General features: G+C 46.2%; 1 protein-coding gene across 1 annotated transcript in view; it reads right to left on the bottom strand.

Moving 5' to 3' along the window:
* LOC118314057 (calcium-binding protein 7) overlaps nucleotides 1-12,884 on the bottom strand; it is a 55,082-nt gene that overhangs the window by 22,016 nt on the left and 20,182 nt on the right. The window lies entirely within an intron of this gene.

The raw sequence follows: 12,884 nt of genomic DNA, 5'->3' as shown, positions 1-12,884 counted from the left end.
CCGTTGTCTCTCTCATACATATGTACACACACACACACACACACACACACACACACACACTGTACGCGCGGGTGTACTCCAGCCCTCCCTCCCTCTGTTTCTTTATTTGTTACCCTGAGCTTTGGAAGTGTGATTAATGATCGAGCATATTGTATCTGAATGGCTCATTTCCTCGTTTGGTGCTGAAGCTATAAAAATAATAATAATAATAATAATAATAATAATAACAAGCTGTTTGATCCCATGGGTCTTGAGATGACACACACCAAATTTGAAGGTGCTGGTGTGGAGTCTGTCGGAGGAGTTCGTTAAAGTACGACGTGTGAAAATGTCCAAATTTGCACACTAAAATGGAAAACGCTCGACTTCCTGTTGGTCGGAGGTAATGGCCACCTTTTACTTTTTTGTAGGTCTTGATGTGATATACGTGCCTACCAAATTTAGTTTATCTACATCAAATGTAAAGCGAGGGGGAATGAGGTAAGGGGCTTATTTTCACACGCCCATGCCCGAGACCCCTAAAATGTCAATTTCATAACATTTTTCACCAGTTCTAATGCGTGTGCAAAGTGGCGGAAGAATAATAATAATAAAAATTCACTCAATTATAATAGGTCTTCGCTCTGAATTTGTGAGTGGAGCTCGGGCCCTAATAATTCACTCAACTACAACAGGTATTCGCTCTGACTTTGTCAGTGGAGCTCGGGCCCTAATAATAATGCCCTTAGCTCAAATTATGATCCATGAGTCTGATGTCCAGGGCACTTGTTGTTATGCATCATCTTAAGTTTTCCAATTATCTAAAGCAGAGAAAAGAAACTGCATTCATTGCTGATTTAGTTTGCACGGCCGAGGTGAGACGTATAGAATGAGGCTTCAGGACATAAAAGCGGGAAATATTTTATAGTTTGAGAAAGAGGAAAAATCATGAGCGAGAGGGGAGAAATAAAATCTGTGTCATCATTTCCAGTTGTTGGCTTGTCTGTGCAGAGCAACTGAAATTAGCTGTTTTGCTTTTCAGATAACAAGGTCAGCGAGGCAGTTTGGTTTAAGGAGCAGCAGGGCGATGTTAAATGGAGCCGCAAGTATTTTTTGGGATCATTAGAAGCTGTTTTCTGAAATGAATCCCTCTTTCAGCTGTTCCTCTCTTACCTGAAATCAATTACACGGCCGGCCATCGACTTTTTGGGGGCCCTCGGCTGAGATTTATGAAAGTTGTGGAACCACAAAACTACTACGGCGATGTCCTTGGTACAGTCCTGGTATAAAGTTTATTCTTTGACAGGTCTACGGATTTTGTTTTGGGAGAAGTGATTCATTATTAATGCAAAAGTGGTTATTGAAAATTGTTCATGAAAGTCAGTCTCCTGGCTCCACGGCAACCATTGTGTTATTTAAAGATTGGCTTTACCTCATGATTTTTTTTTATTTTTTATGTCCCACAGACTCTTCTGAATACCAAATATGTAGAAAAGCGTGAGTGTTGGGTGGTAGGAGATGATAACGATTGCTCTAAGAGGAAATGTGCGAAGAAATGAGTCATATCCTTATGTTTGACCTTATATGAACAAACTATCATAATACCCCAAAATCGGGAATGTATATATACTTATTTTGGATCATGGGATTGGAGAGCAGCATCAAAAGTACAGTTGATATCAATCAGAAAGATGAGGAGCAAATAACCTCTGTGACGCCAAACAGATGTGACGTGCCATGTTTTTTTTATAGCAGACATCAGGAATATGAGGTTCATTGAGCATCAAGCTGACGAAACAATGAGAAGTTTGTTTGCCGTCCCAGCTGTTAACAGGGGGCCTCGGTGATGATGAAGATGAATAACCGCCTTTATTCTTCTCACATTTGAACATGGATCCAGTTCCAGAAACAAAATCAAGCAGTCCATAAAAAACTTTGGAGGCCCCCAAGGACAGACGGGTGCCCTTCTGTTATTGTCTTAGACCCGGCCCTGATTAGTAACCACATGTTACGTCTGAAACGGTTTTCATATTCCCCCTAACTTCTCCGAAATTCCACTTTTACTTGCTCACTGAGTTGCAAAAAATTCCATACATAATAAACACAAAGTGCTGGCTGGCATTTCCCAAATGCTCGACAGACCACATCTTCGTGTGCCAGCGGTGTCCATCAAACCGCTGGCTGGACACAAAAGGGCATCGCCAACTTCGTATCCGCGGGCAACGACGTGTGTGTGGCACCTTTTTTTTTTTTTATTCCTGCAAATAACCCCTCTCAACGGGAGGAAACTTTGAAGGTCAGACCACTTTCTGAATCCAATACAGGCACAGTGTTTAGGCTCCCGGTGCATCGCAGGGCCCCGTTTGCCCCCCCCCCCCCCTCAGGTTCTGGTTATACACCTTCACTGTATGTGGGAAGGGGGGAGCTGGTGCTGGACGGCCGATTCTGCTCAGTCCCCCTTCCCCTCTTTTGTTTGGTCACGGCTGTGCCTGCAGATGAATTGATGTGTGCGGGTATTTATTATTTATGGACAGTTTCATTTGAATTAGTAATTATGCCGAGAACAGAGAGTGTAAAAAAAAACAAACATAACAACAATAACACAGAAATGAACATTTCCCTCATTTTCTACCCTCGAGTGAATGAAATACATTTGAAGTTTTTTAATAACCTCATTAGCTCAGCAGGTGCGCGTCTGAATCGGACATTAAACGTAAAATGTTTTTGTGCGGAAAAAAATAAATGACCCAACGATTTAGCTCAAAACTGAATATTCCGAGTATTTGGTACGCCAAACGATTGCACTGTGGAGTCCAATATTTTCCCCTCGTTGAGGCCCACAGATTCCGCCCAATTTGCCGTCGATCACCCTGCGGCGGTTTGGCGGGGAAAACGCTTTCGCCGCCTTCATCTGCTCACCAGCTCGTCTCTCCGGAGCCGAACGTTGCGACTGCGAGCCGGAGAAAAGTCGTTATGTGTTGGAGCGGGTTCGCTCTCTGAATACTCTTCTTCCTCGGCGGCGTATGTTATCGGGCCGAGGTGTGCAGAAACGACTTGCGCTGCAGAAGGAATCGTTCGAATCCTAGTGATGCTAGTAGAGGTGTTTGATAAACAGGGCATGAAATATGATGAGTTGAAGACCTGTCAACCAACCTTTACCCGCCTTTTCTTAACAAGGAGCGTGACAGATGTTGTCATGGTTTGTGTTCCGATCTTTGACAATTCCATCTGTGAGCGGAGCTGTGTCGTTTGATTTATATGTTCGAGTGCCCGACAATAAAAAAGACATTGGGGTGAGGTCGAATTGTCAAATTTACTAAGGAAGTTTGCAAAACCTTGAAGATGAAACTCGTCACTTGCAGACAATAATCAGGAAAACATTCTTTTTTAAATCCTGAGCCCTGTTGCTTCTCCCCTCCTCCGATTAAAAAGAGAAAGAGGCTCGACGAGACTGAAACACGGATAAAAGCGCAGGGACGAGCGCCGAGTGTATGCCCACGAGCTGGCCTGATTGAATTGTCGCAGATTAAAGGGAGAGGGAGTGAAAAGGCTGTGATTTCGTGTCAGGCTACCTGCCAGAAGTTATTACTTCTGAGGATTAATCCCAAATAAATAACACGCTTTCAGACAGTTCGGATGACAACAAGTAAAGAAGGGAAGAATATGTGCACATTTTCTGTTCCCGCAAGCCATAGATCCCACAAGAACAGGGGGGGGCCTCGTCGTGAAGCTGCCCCTGTGGTCACATCTGTCTGCCCCCTTTTTTCAATTCTGACTATGGCCTTGGTTGGCTATTGGCCAGGTATTGGCGTGAATATTGGCTCATACTGTGAGCTCATTAAGCTGCTCCAGGATTATGAGCATGGAGCCGGAGACGGAGAGGGCTGGAGACAGAGAGGACGGAGAGGGCCGGAGACGGAGAGGGCCAGAGACGGAGAGGGCCGGAGACGGAGAGGGCCAGAGACGGAGAGGACGGAGAGGGCCGGAGACGGAGAGGACGGAGACGGAGAGGACGGAGAGGGCCGGAGACGGAGAGGGCTGGAGACGGAGAGGATGGAGAGGGCTGGAGACGGAGAGGACGGAGAGGGCCAGAGACGGAGAGGACGGAGAGGGCCAGAGACGGAGAGGACGGAGACGGAGAGGACGGAGAGGGCCGGAGACGGAGAGGACGGAGAGGGCCAGAGACGGAGAGGACGGAGACGGAGAGGACGGAGAGGGCCGGAGACGGAGAGGGCTGGAGACGGAGAGGGCTGGAGACGGAGAGGACGGAGAGGGCTGGAGACGGAGAGGGCTGGAGACGGAGAGGACGGAGACGGAGAGGACGGAGAGGGACGGAGACGGAGAGGGCCGGAGACGGAGAGGACGGAGAGGGACGGAGACGGAGAGGGCTGGAGACGGAGAGGACGGAGACGGAGAGGACGGAGAGGGCTGGAGACGGAGAGGGCTGGAGACAGAGAGGACAGAGAGGGCTGGAGACGGAGAAAGCCGGAGACGGAGAGGACTGGTTGCAGGAAACAGAGACAGATGTAGTCATTTCACGAACCCCCAAACAGACTTATGGCATCTGCGCTCTGCTTTATGGCGAGTTAACGTCGCCGGGTGATGCGTTTGCACAACAACAGCGACGTTTTGGGAGTCGGACATTCCGACAAGATGTCTGACTAAGCTCTGCCTCGGATCCCTCACTCCCATTCACATATGGGATCCTCCGTTGGGAAGATTTGCATCATCCCTCTTCTCATGTTTGCGGTTCTGTCCTCGTCCACCAAACGCGACGCATGGCCTGGTGCGATGCCATTTCCTTAAAAGTTTCTGTGCTGCGAGGAACCGCAGTCTGGAACTGCGTCGGCCTCCGAAACGAGGCTGCAGGATCGACATAAGCTGCACTGCAGCCCCCGGAAACGTGTATTCCCCCGGGTGTTCGGGCTCGTGTTTATCTCTCTTCCCCTTCCTCCTCTCCGTGCCGGGCAGCCCCCCGAGCTGGACCCCATCAGTGGTTTGCAGACGACTGCCGGTGCCCGTTTGAAGTGCTGCTCTGCTATTTGGGGAGCTTCCGCCGGGAGGAGGTGTAGGAGTAAAAGAAAATTGCAGATTGGCTTTGGAAGCAAAAATAAAAAAAAATACCAAAAAACCCCACTCTTTATTTGTGGAAGAAACAAAACAGCAGCCCCTGGTGGCAAAGGGAGGCAGACAGGTTCCTCCTCTTCAGTGGCTGGAGCCATGATCTTCCTCAAACCATAAGCCAAGTTTTCACATGGGCCCAAGAACCAGTTTGGAAGCTACTAACTTCACCAACATGCTCTGAATTTAAAAAAAAAATGTTGTTATTGAAATGTGGTGGTGGCACAAACATGGACTCATATTTTTTTAGTTTAGTTCCTTGTTTAGTTTTCTTGTTGCATCCATAGTTCCTATAGAACTTCTCCATGTTTAGTTGCTTTATAATTGTAACCATAATGAATTCAGAAAAACATGTTATTAATCCCCTAGTCACATTTTTAAAAAAAATCTTTTTATAAAATTCAATTTTCACAATTGCAAAAAGAATATAACTATATAACTAACTATTAATGATGAACACGCTGAAGACCAAACCCTTTTCAAGGGGTCTGGGTTTGATCCGAGGACGAGTTTGATTGACAGCTTTCATGCCGGCCCGAGGGAACCGTAGGAAACCAAAACAAAAGGAAGCTTTCTTTTTTTGTTTTTAATGTCGTAACATTACATGTTGAAGCAAAAGATGCTCTTCGTGGCGTCCGGTAAGATGCATTGTTCGGGAAAAAGGCGTAGCGAAGTTGGCAAAAGAAAAAGTTCGAAGGCGGTAGAATACTGTTTGCAGTAACTCATAATTGAGCTGCAAAACCACTGATGCTAATGTAGTTTTTATAAAGATATAATCTTAGAAGGGGGGGGGGGGGATTATGCAAATGCATAAAAGAAATCCTGAACACAAAAATGATTAAAAGAAATCGAATTTAATGGTCCAACTCAGCAGAACACAGTTCACCGACTTCTCACGTGTCTGCGGCAATTTTCTAACATCCAGTAGTTAGAAACAGAACTGGAAGGCCCATTAATGTGAAAGTGTTGCCAGTGGACATCATCCGGCTTTGCAGAATCGCTCAGCTCTAATGTTCTCAGCGGTGGAGGGGGGTCGGGAAATTTGGCCAGAAAAAATCGGGGCGTGCAAATGATAACCGGAGCGAATCATTTCCCCCCTTTTCATTTACAACGGGCGACCCACGCCACCACTCGTTAGGGGTGACGGCCGGCGCAGGGCCCCCCCCCCCCCCCCGGCCAGTTTGTGAAATGCAATGTTCCATTAAGAGTGCATCAGTCCGATTTTTGAATGACTCGGATGCCCATTAGGCATCGGACGCTCCCGGTGCAAATGAGACTGAACCCGGCGCGAGAGCCAAAATCACATTCATCTCCCCGTGATGTCAGACTGACCGTGTTGCCGCAACAGGCCCTCAACGGCGACGGTGAAGGACCTGACAATCGCTGAAGGACTCACGCGAGAGAGAGAGAGAGAGAGAGAGGGAAGAACGACTCCGGGTGGACTTCTTCGCTCCTCGAGCTCCCAGGTCGAGGGGTTGTCTGCCGAGCGCCGAGCACGGAGCGTCCTCACAGAACGCCAATGCCGTCTGCCGACACACGTCCGAGTTGTGGCGAACGAGGGTGAGCGGGCGGGGAGCGCCGCGTCGTGTTCAGCCCCCCCCTCCCCCCGAGTGTTTACGCACCTTTGATGCAGGAACCGTTTGTTTCGAACGTCCCGCTCTTAGCTCCCGACTATTTTAAACACCGACATCCGAGTCAACCTGTACGGAAACATTCGTACCAGATTCCCGCCATTATTCCCTGCCACCCCCCAGGGACACGTCCTGGACCCCCTACAAATTGCACTTCCTCAAAACTTCTCCAAACGCGTTGCGAGTGTCCGTCGACTGTTGAATCACCTCCTCGGAAAAATGGAAATGGGGCGGAAAAAATGCAAACGTCTCCCCGGTTACAATCAATTATTCACCGTCGTCTCCGGGGACGGGCGAAGGCGCCGGCAGCTTCCTAAGATGATTCGCTGTGTGTGTGTGTGTGTGTGTGTGTGTGTGTGTGTTTGACTAGGTTCGAGCTAAAACCCCATAGCATAATGGGAGTAACATTCGGGATGGGAAGAGAATATCCGGGCAAAAACCCTCCGCGGATGAGCCCTGCTGAGAAAACGGTTTCTCTCTCCGACAGGTCTGCTGGAGCAGATAGGAACTCACTGGCGGTCCCCATCGTCAATGTTTTACAGAGAAAGGGTGCACGGTTCCTCCACAGCCTCTTTGTGACCGGAGGAGGAGCTGGTGGTGGTGGTGGTGGTGGTGTGTGTGTGTGCACACGTGCCCCCCCCCCCCCCCCCCCCCCCCCCCCGCCCCATCTGTTCTACATCCCCAAAATATCTATAGTTAATGACCAAATTTGACAACGGCCCTTTCCGCAGAGGGCAATCTTATGACCTCTGTGCAATAATGACATTTGTCGTATTCAGGGCCGGCATGGGCAACATGGGCAGTTGCCTGCGGCAATGTTGCCTCTAATGTGATTTTATTCACCTTGGTTACAGCTACTAACAGAAAAACAAAGCCATGTGGAGCAGTGGTGTCAGACTCAGTCACATGTGCCGGCTTAATGTAACAGAAACTGTTTGGTTTTTTTTTACTTTATGGCTACACCTGTTTTTTTTTCTGTAATTATCTGCATAAAGTTTGATTCTGTCTCAATTTGACCTTTTTTGTTTAAAAATATGTTATTTACACTAAACATTCCAGTAATTGGGCTTTTTCATCTAATTGTGAACACGGAGAATGAACACGTACGATTGCTTTTGGTTTCAAATGGGTGCATATAGCTTCGTATAATCCGTTTCACCATTATATGTTCGAATTTGCAACCTTGAAAATGCTAAATTGAGCATATTAGTCTTTTTATTAGTCAAGTAAAAAACAAACAAAAACAATGCATACTTATCTAATCTGATTGTATGTGCTTCGGGGTCTAAAATACTAATGTACAATGTCAAAGTGAAAAATCATATCATCGGATCATAGATTTGGTTTTTTGTTCATGCAAAATCAAAAGCATGCAAAAACAAGGATATAACCCAAGACTCTAAGTATATACACTCTCTCTATATACATATATATATACTGATATAATATATTATGCAAAATCAAAAGCATGCAAAAACAAGGATATAACCCAAGACTCTAAGTATATACACTCTCTCTATATACATATATATATACTGATATAATATATTATGATAGACACTCTTTAATAAGGAAGTCTTTGTTCTGTATAAGTCTCGAAATGAGCTCTTCCCTTCGCGTCACTCTCATCCCGAGCTCCGTCGTGTGTTTATCTACAGTGTAAACCTGATGTTGATCACAGTCAATGAGGCCTGACAGTCACACACTTTCACTTATTATTATTTACTTATATTAATAATTGCTGACCTGGGAATGAATCTGAAGAAGAGTGGCAACGCCAGGCGTTTCTCTCCACATCTGCCTTTCCCTGGTTTGCCCCCCCCCCCCCCCATCCCCCCCAACCCCCTCCCCACATGTGTCTGCTCCACACGAGCTCGTCCAACCACCAGACTGTGACAGAAGATTTGTAGTCAATATTACATAATTCATATACATAATTCATATTGTGTTTGCATGCAGTCCACCCCTCAGTCTCTTCTGTCTTGTTTATAGAACAGCAGGGATCTGATGTCACGACTTAATCGCGTTATTCATTTCTAAATGTTTTTTTTCTTCTTTTTTTCTGATCAAACATGTTGATGATTACCATAACGGCGGCGATAAATTATTTTGTGTTTAATCCAATTTTGTTTAAACAGAGCAATCAAATGTCTGAAAGTCAGTTTTATTCTGATGGTATGATTAATTGTTTTGAACCTGTAGCTGTGGGGAAGTCAATTTTACTGACTATGGCTAAATTGTTCTCTTAACGATCTTAATATGTCTAATACGCTGTTAGACATACAGTAATGACGTGCCGTGTTGTAATCCCGCGATGCACACACAGGAATCTGTGGACGGATTACTTGGAGTCTTAGTGCCGCTCCGTGCACACGTTAAGAAACTCATTCTTTCAAATGTAGATGAGACACACACCTCATTTAACGCCTTTCGAATTCCGAAAGGCGCGAGTAATATCCAGCGCCTCAAATTTGTCATGAGGTTCTATTTTTAACCATCCAGAATTTCGCTTCGTCCAATCGAAAGTATACCACCGACTGAAAAGTGCGAAAAAGGGGCAATCGCTCTTCCGCTCAAAGGGGTTTCGTGGGGTCGCAGGCCTCGTCAGAGAAAAAAATAGCTGGGGCCAATCTGCTTTCACCCGATACGAAGGAAATCGTGGTTCCGTTGTCAGGTGGATGCGCCCCAGGAGGGCTAACTGGAGGCGATGCTATATGCTAGGTGGCGTAGCACCAAATTCTGGGCCCTGTACATAAGCAGTCTCTGTGGCAGCTATGATGCTGATTCATTTATGATACTGTGTGTGTGTGTGTGTGTGTGTTATAAAAGTAACTAGCTAGCTAACTCCTACTGTATTCAGCTAGTAAAAGTTACAGTTAGCTAGCTCGCTGACAATGGCAGCTGCGTCGATCTCAGCTAGGTAGCTGCTAGCTTAGCCGTGGTCGTGGGAGTTCGCTAATAGCTAGCTCACCTTTTCTTTTGAAGGAAATTGATTAACGGTTGTTTTCTCTCTTTCTTTTCGCTCTTTTCTCTTCTGGGACCCAGACTTTGCTTTTTTTGTGGGAGGACGTTACGAAGTCAGTGGATTAGCTGACAGATTCTCATGCTGAGCCGCGATGGTGAAGGGCGAGAGGGGCCCCTCGGAGAACATCCACTATGTTTTCAAATACTTAGTTCAGTCTCTCAACAATTTTTGATTTATGTTATGACACCAATTACTTGGAAAAACACTAATTACAACAAAAAAAAACTTTTAATTCCAGGCTTTCCAGGGGCCCCCCTCCACCCTTGGGCCCTGGGTAGTTAGTACCCCCCCAGTGCTGCGCCCATGGATGTGACAGACGGATGGGTGTGGCTCGCCTCATCCCTGCCCCCTCACTGTGCAGATACACCGCTGGTGATGGATGGACGTCCAACAAAGCTGTAGGTCTTTGGAGCCACTCAGTGTGCCACGTCTATCAATCCTTAATCCCTATTACCCCCCCCCCCCCGCCCCACTCCAAACTTTCCATCAACAACACAACAACGACAGTATTTTTTCCCAGGAAACGGCCCGTTGGTCCATACTCCCCCGCCGTGAAAGACTCCATTTCCCCGTGACACTTTATGGGCGACGCGTTTTGCAGCCAGGAGGTGCTCGCAGATGGACCCCGGCGTTATTTCCTCTTCCTTCGCTCGCAGTTCACACAATCTGTGCTGCAGAGTAACACGTTGTGTGACCGTGACACATTGGACACTGGCAAACGCTCCGCGGCCGTTTGTTACAACAATGTCAAGACTTCAAAGAAAGTTACTTTTCCCCTTTCTGAACCAGGGAGATGTATATTCTTTCTTTCTTTCGTATTCTTTTTTTGATATTGCTGAATTTTTTTTCATGGCATTAAACGGGTTAAAGAACGGATGTATGGACAGAAACACGCCCCCGATTGCGCAAATTGGAAAAAAAAAGAAAAGTCAATGGGTGGTGGCATAAAACAAGAGGACAATGGAAGTTATTCTCTCCAGAAAAACAGGAAGGATCAAAAGCTCCTTTGACACAAAAAAAATTAGGAGCGGTCGCATCACAACCTCGTTTGACATTTCCAGAATTCCGGGCACCAATTTCCCGCCGTACTTCTGAGACGGGGTCTGAGGTCGACGTCGACTAATTGCTGATGAGGCCGTGAACTACAAAGGCGCTCGGGAGAGCGCGCCACCGCACAACTTCAATCAGGCCAGACTGAACACCTTTAGGTATCAGCCCCCTAAACGTGCCAGATATTTTTGTCATCAGGATCCATGAATTATTCATTTGGAAATTGGTGAAGATGTAAAAGAAAAAAAGGAGCCCCATCTCGCAATGTAAAAGAAAAGGAAGAAAAATGCTGGCTCCGCTTCCTTTGTCTGTACCTGAGTCCGTCTGTTTGTTACTACAACCTGTAAAATTGTTGGCACAATTATTTGATACATTTTTATATCTGTTATACCTTTTAAGCAAAAAAACCAACCTGTAAATTTAATTCTGTGATGCTCATGACAAGCCTCAACTACAACATCCCTGAGTTTCAGCATAATGCTTAAAGTTGCCATTTTATAATATTACTTTAATATAGTACAACTTTCAGAAGTTCAATTCGATCATTTTGACAAGAGACAGTTTAGATATGTGTAGGGCATTAATGGTGATATTGAAATTACTGTTTGAGCAGTAACAAGTTGATTAAAGTTGATTTTGATTTTTTAAATAAGAGGCATTGGTTTGTATCGTACAATCAGACACACACATCCGAACACACAAGCTTAACGGGTGGATTAAGAGCCTGGGGGGGGGGGAGGGGTGAAGGGCCCGCAGCAAAGCTCGATGAGCCACGTAGGTAACAGTGCCAGGGTGAGCAAGGTCAGCAAGAGGCCGACCGCCACTCAAAGACGACCCGGAGACCCGAGAGGAACCAATCTACCTTTGAGAAAGACTAAAGAAAAAGAAAAGTTCTCTGCCTCTCTCTCTCACTTGCCTCTGCCTGCCCGTGTAATGCTGTCAAATGGGAAAATGGACTGTCGGGGGGGGGGTAATTTATTTCCGCCTGTCTGGGAGAATCAAACCGTGAACTGTGCTGGAGGGGGAGCTGCCTCCGTTTGGGGCGGGGGGGGGGGGGGGGGGGGGGGGCACCTCATTTCCATCCCCACACTATACTGTCACTGTCTTGAAATGGGATGGCCTCTCCATCCCCGAGAAGAGATTTGGGATTCCACTGCTGGGGGATTCAGGTAACAGGCGAAAGCTGAATATTAAAAAAACGCAACACTCCTCGAGTTTATATAATATACACTCGTCGCACGTAAAGTTGGAATAAAAATATATATTTTTTTACCTCTTCTCACGAAATGATTGTGACCATGTGATTTATTCTTGACGGATAAAGTGGGTACCTTCTCAAAACGTCATCGTTCAATCGCTTTCAAACACATCGCAGTGAAAAATCTCTTTGCAAACTATCAATATTCCAGGGAAATCGGCAATGTTGGCTCGTCTGTGTGCGTCCTGTCGGAGTGCGGGCACTCTGTGGCGTATTGGGAAATTTCTTTGTCAAATTTGGTTGAAAATTCGAGAGCCAGTTCTGAAAACGTGGACCTATGCTGCATGCAGACTTTAAAGCGGGAGATGCACAACGCGGCGAACGTCTCGCCTTGTACGGCGCCAAACAACTGTGAGGCACGAATTTGTTTCACTGGGACTCGGTATGTAATCATTGTACCTGGTCAAAGGTGACTACCGATGTGTATAAATAGGAATAAAAAAAAGAGGAATGTGTCCGAACACAAAATGATTCCATCTCCATGGGCAACAGTGCATATATACAGTTTTGTATATGACTTTGGGAGGAAGGTTTTTTTTTTACCGACATACACGTGGGGAACTGCTCTTGATGCAGCATCTCTGTCGATACGCTCACCTTCGCCCCATTCCAATAAGAGAAGATCAGTTGGGACAATATGAATATTTATTGAGCGTGGCAGCGGGGAAAGACTCTTGCTCAGATCGGACCCCCAATGGCACACATATGGGCCAGGTCCAATTTTGAAACTGCTTCTTTTTTTTTTGCGTGCTACATGTACGTGTGTATATGTATGTCTTCGTTTGTTGTGAGCACACGTGTTTTTAATATATTTTATTTG

The sequence above is a fragment of the Scophthalmus maximus genome, chromosome 19 (genome assembly GCF_022379125.1).
Source record: "Scophthalmus maximus strain ysfricsl-2021 chromosome 19, ASM2237912v1, whole genome shotgun sequence".
Lineage (NCBI taxonomy): Eukaryota > Metazoa > Chordata > Actinopteri > Pleuronectiformes > Scophthalmidae > Scophthalmus > Scophthalmus maximus.
The sequence above is the reverse complement of the archived record's forward strand: the minus strand, read 5'-3'. Positions and strand labels throughout refer to the sequence as shown.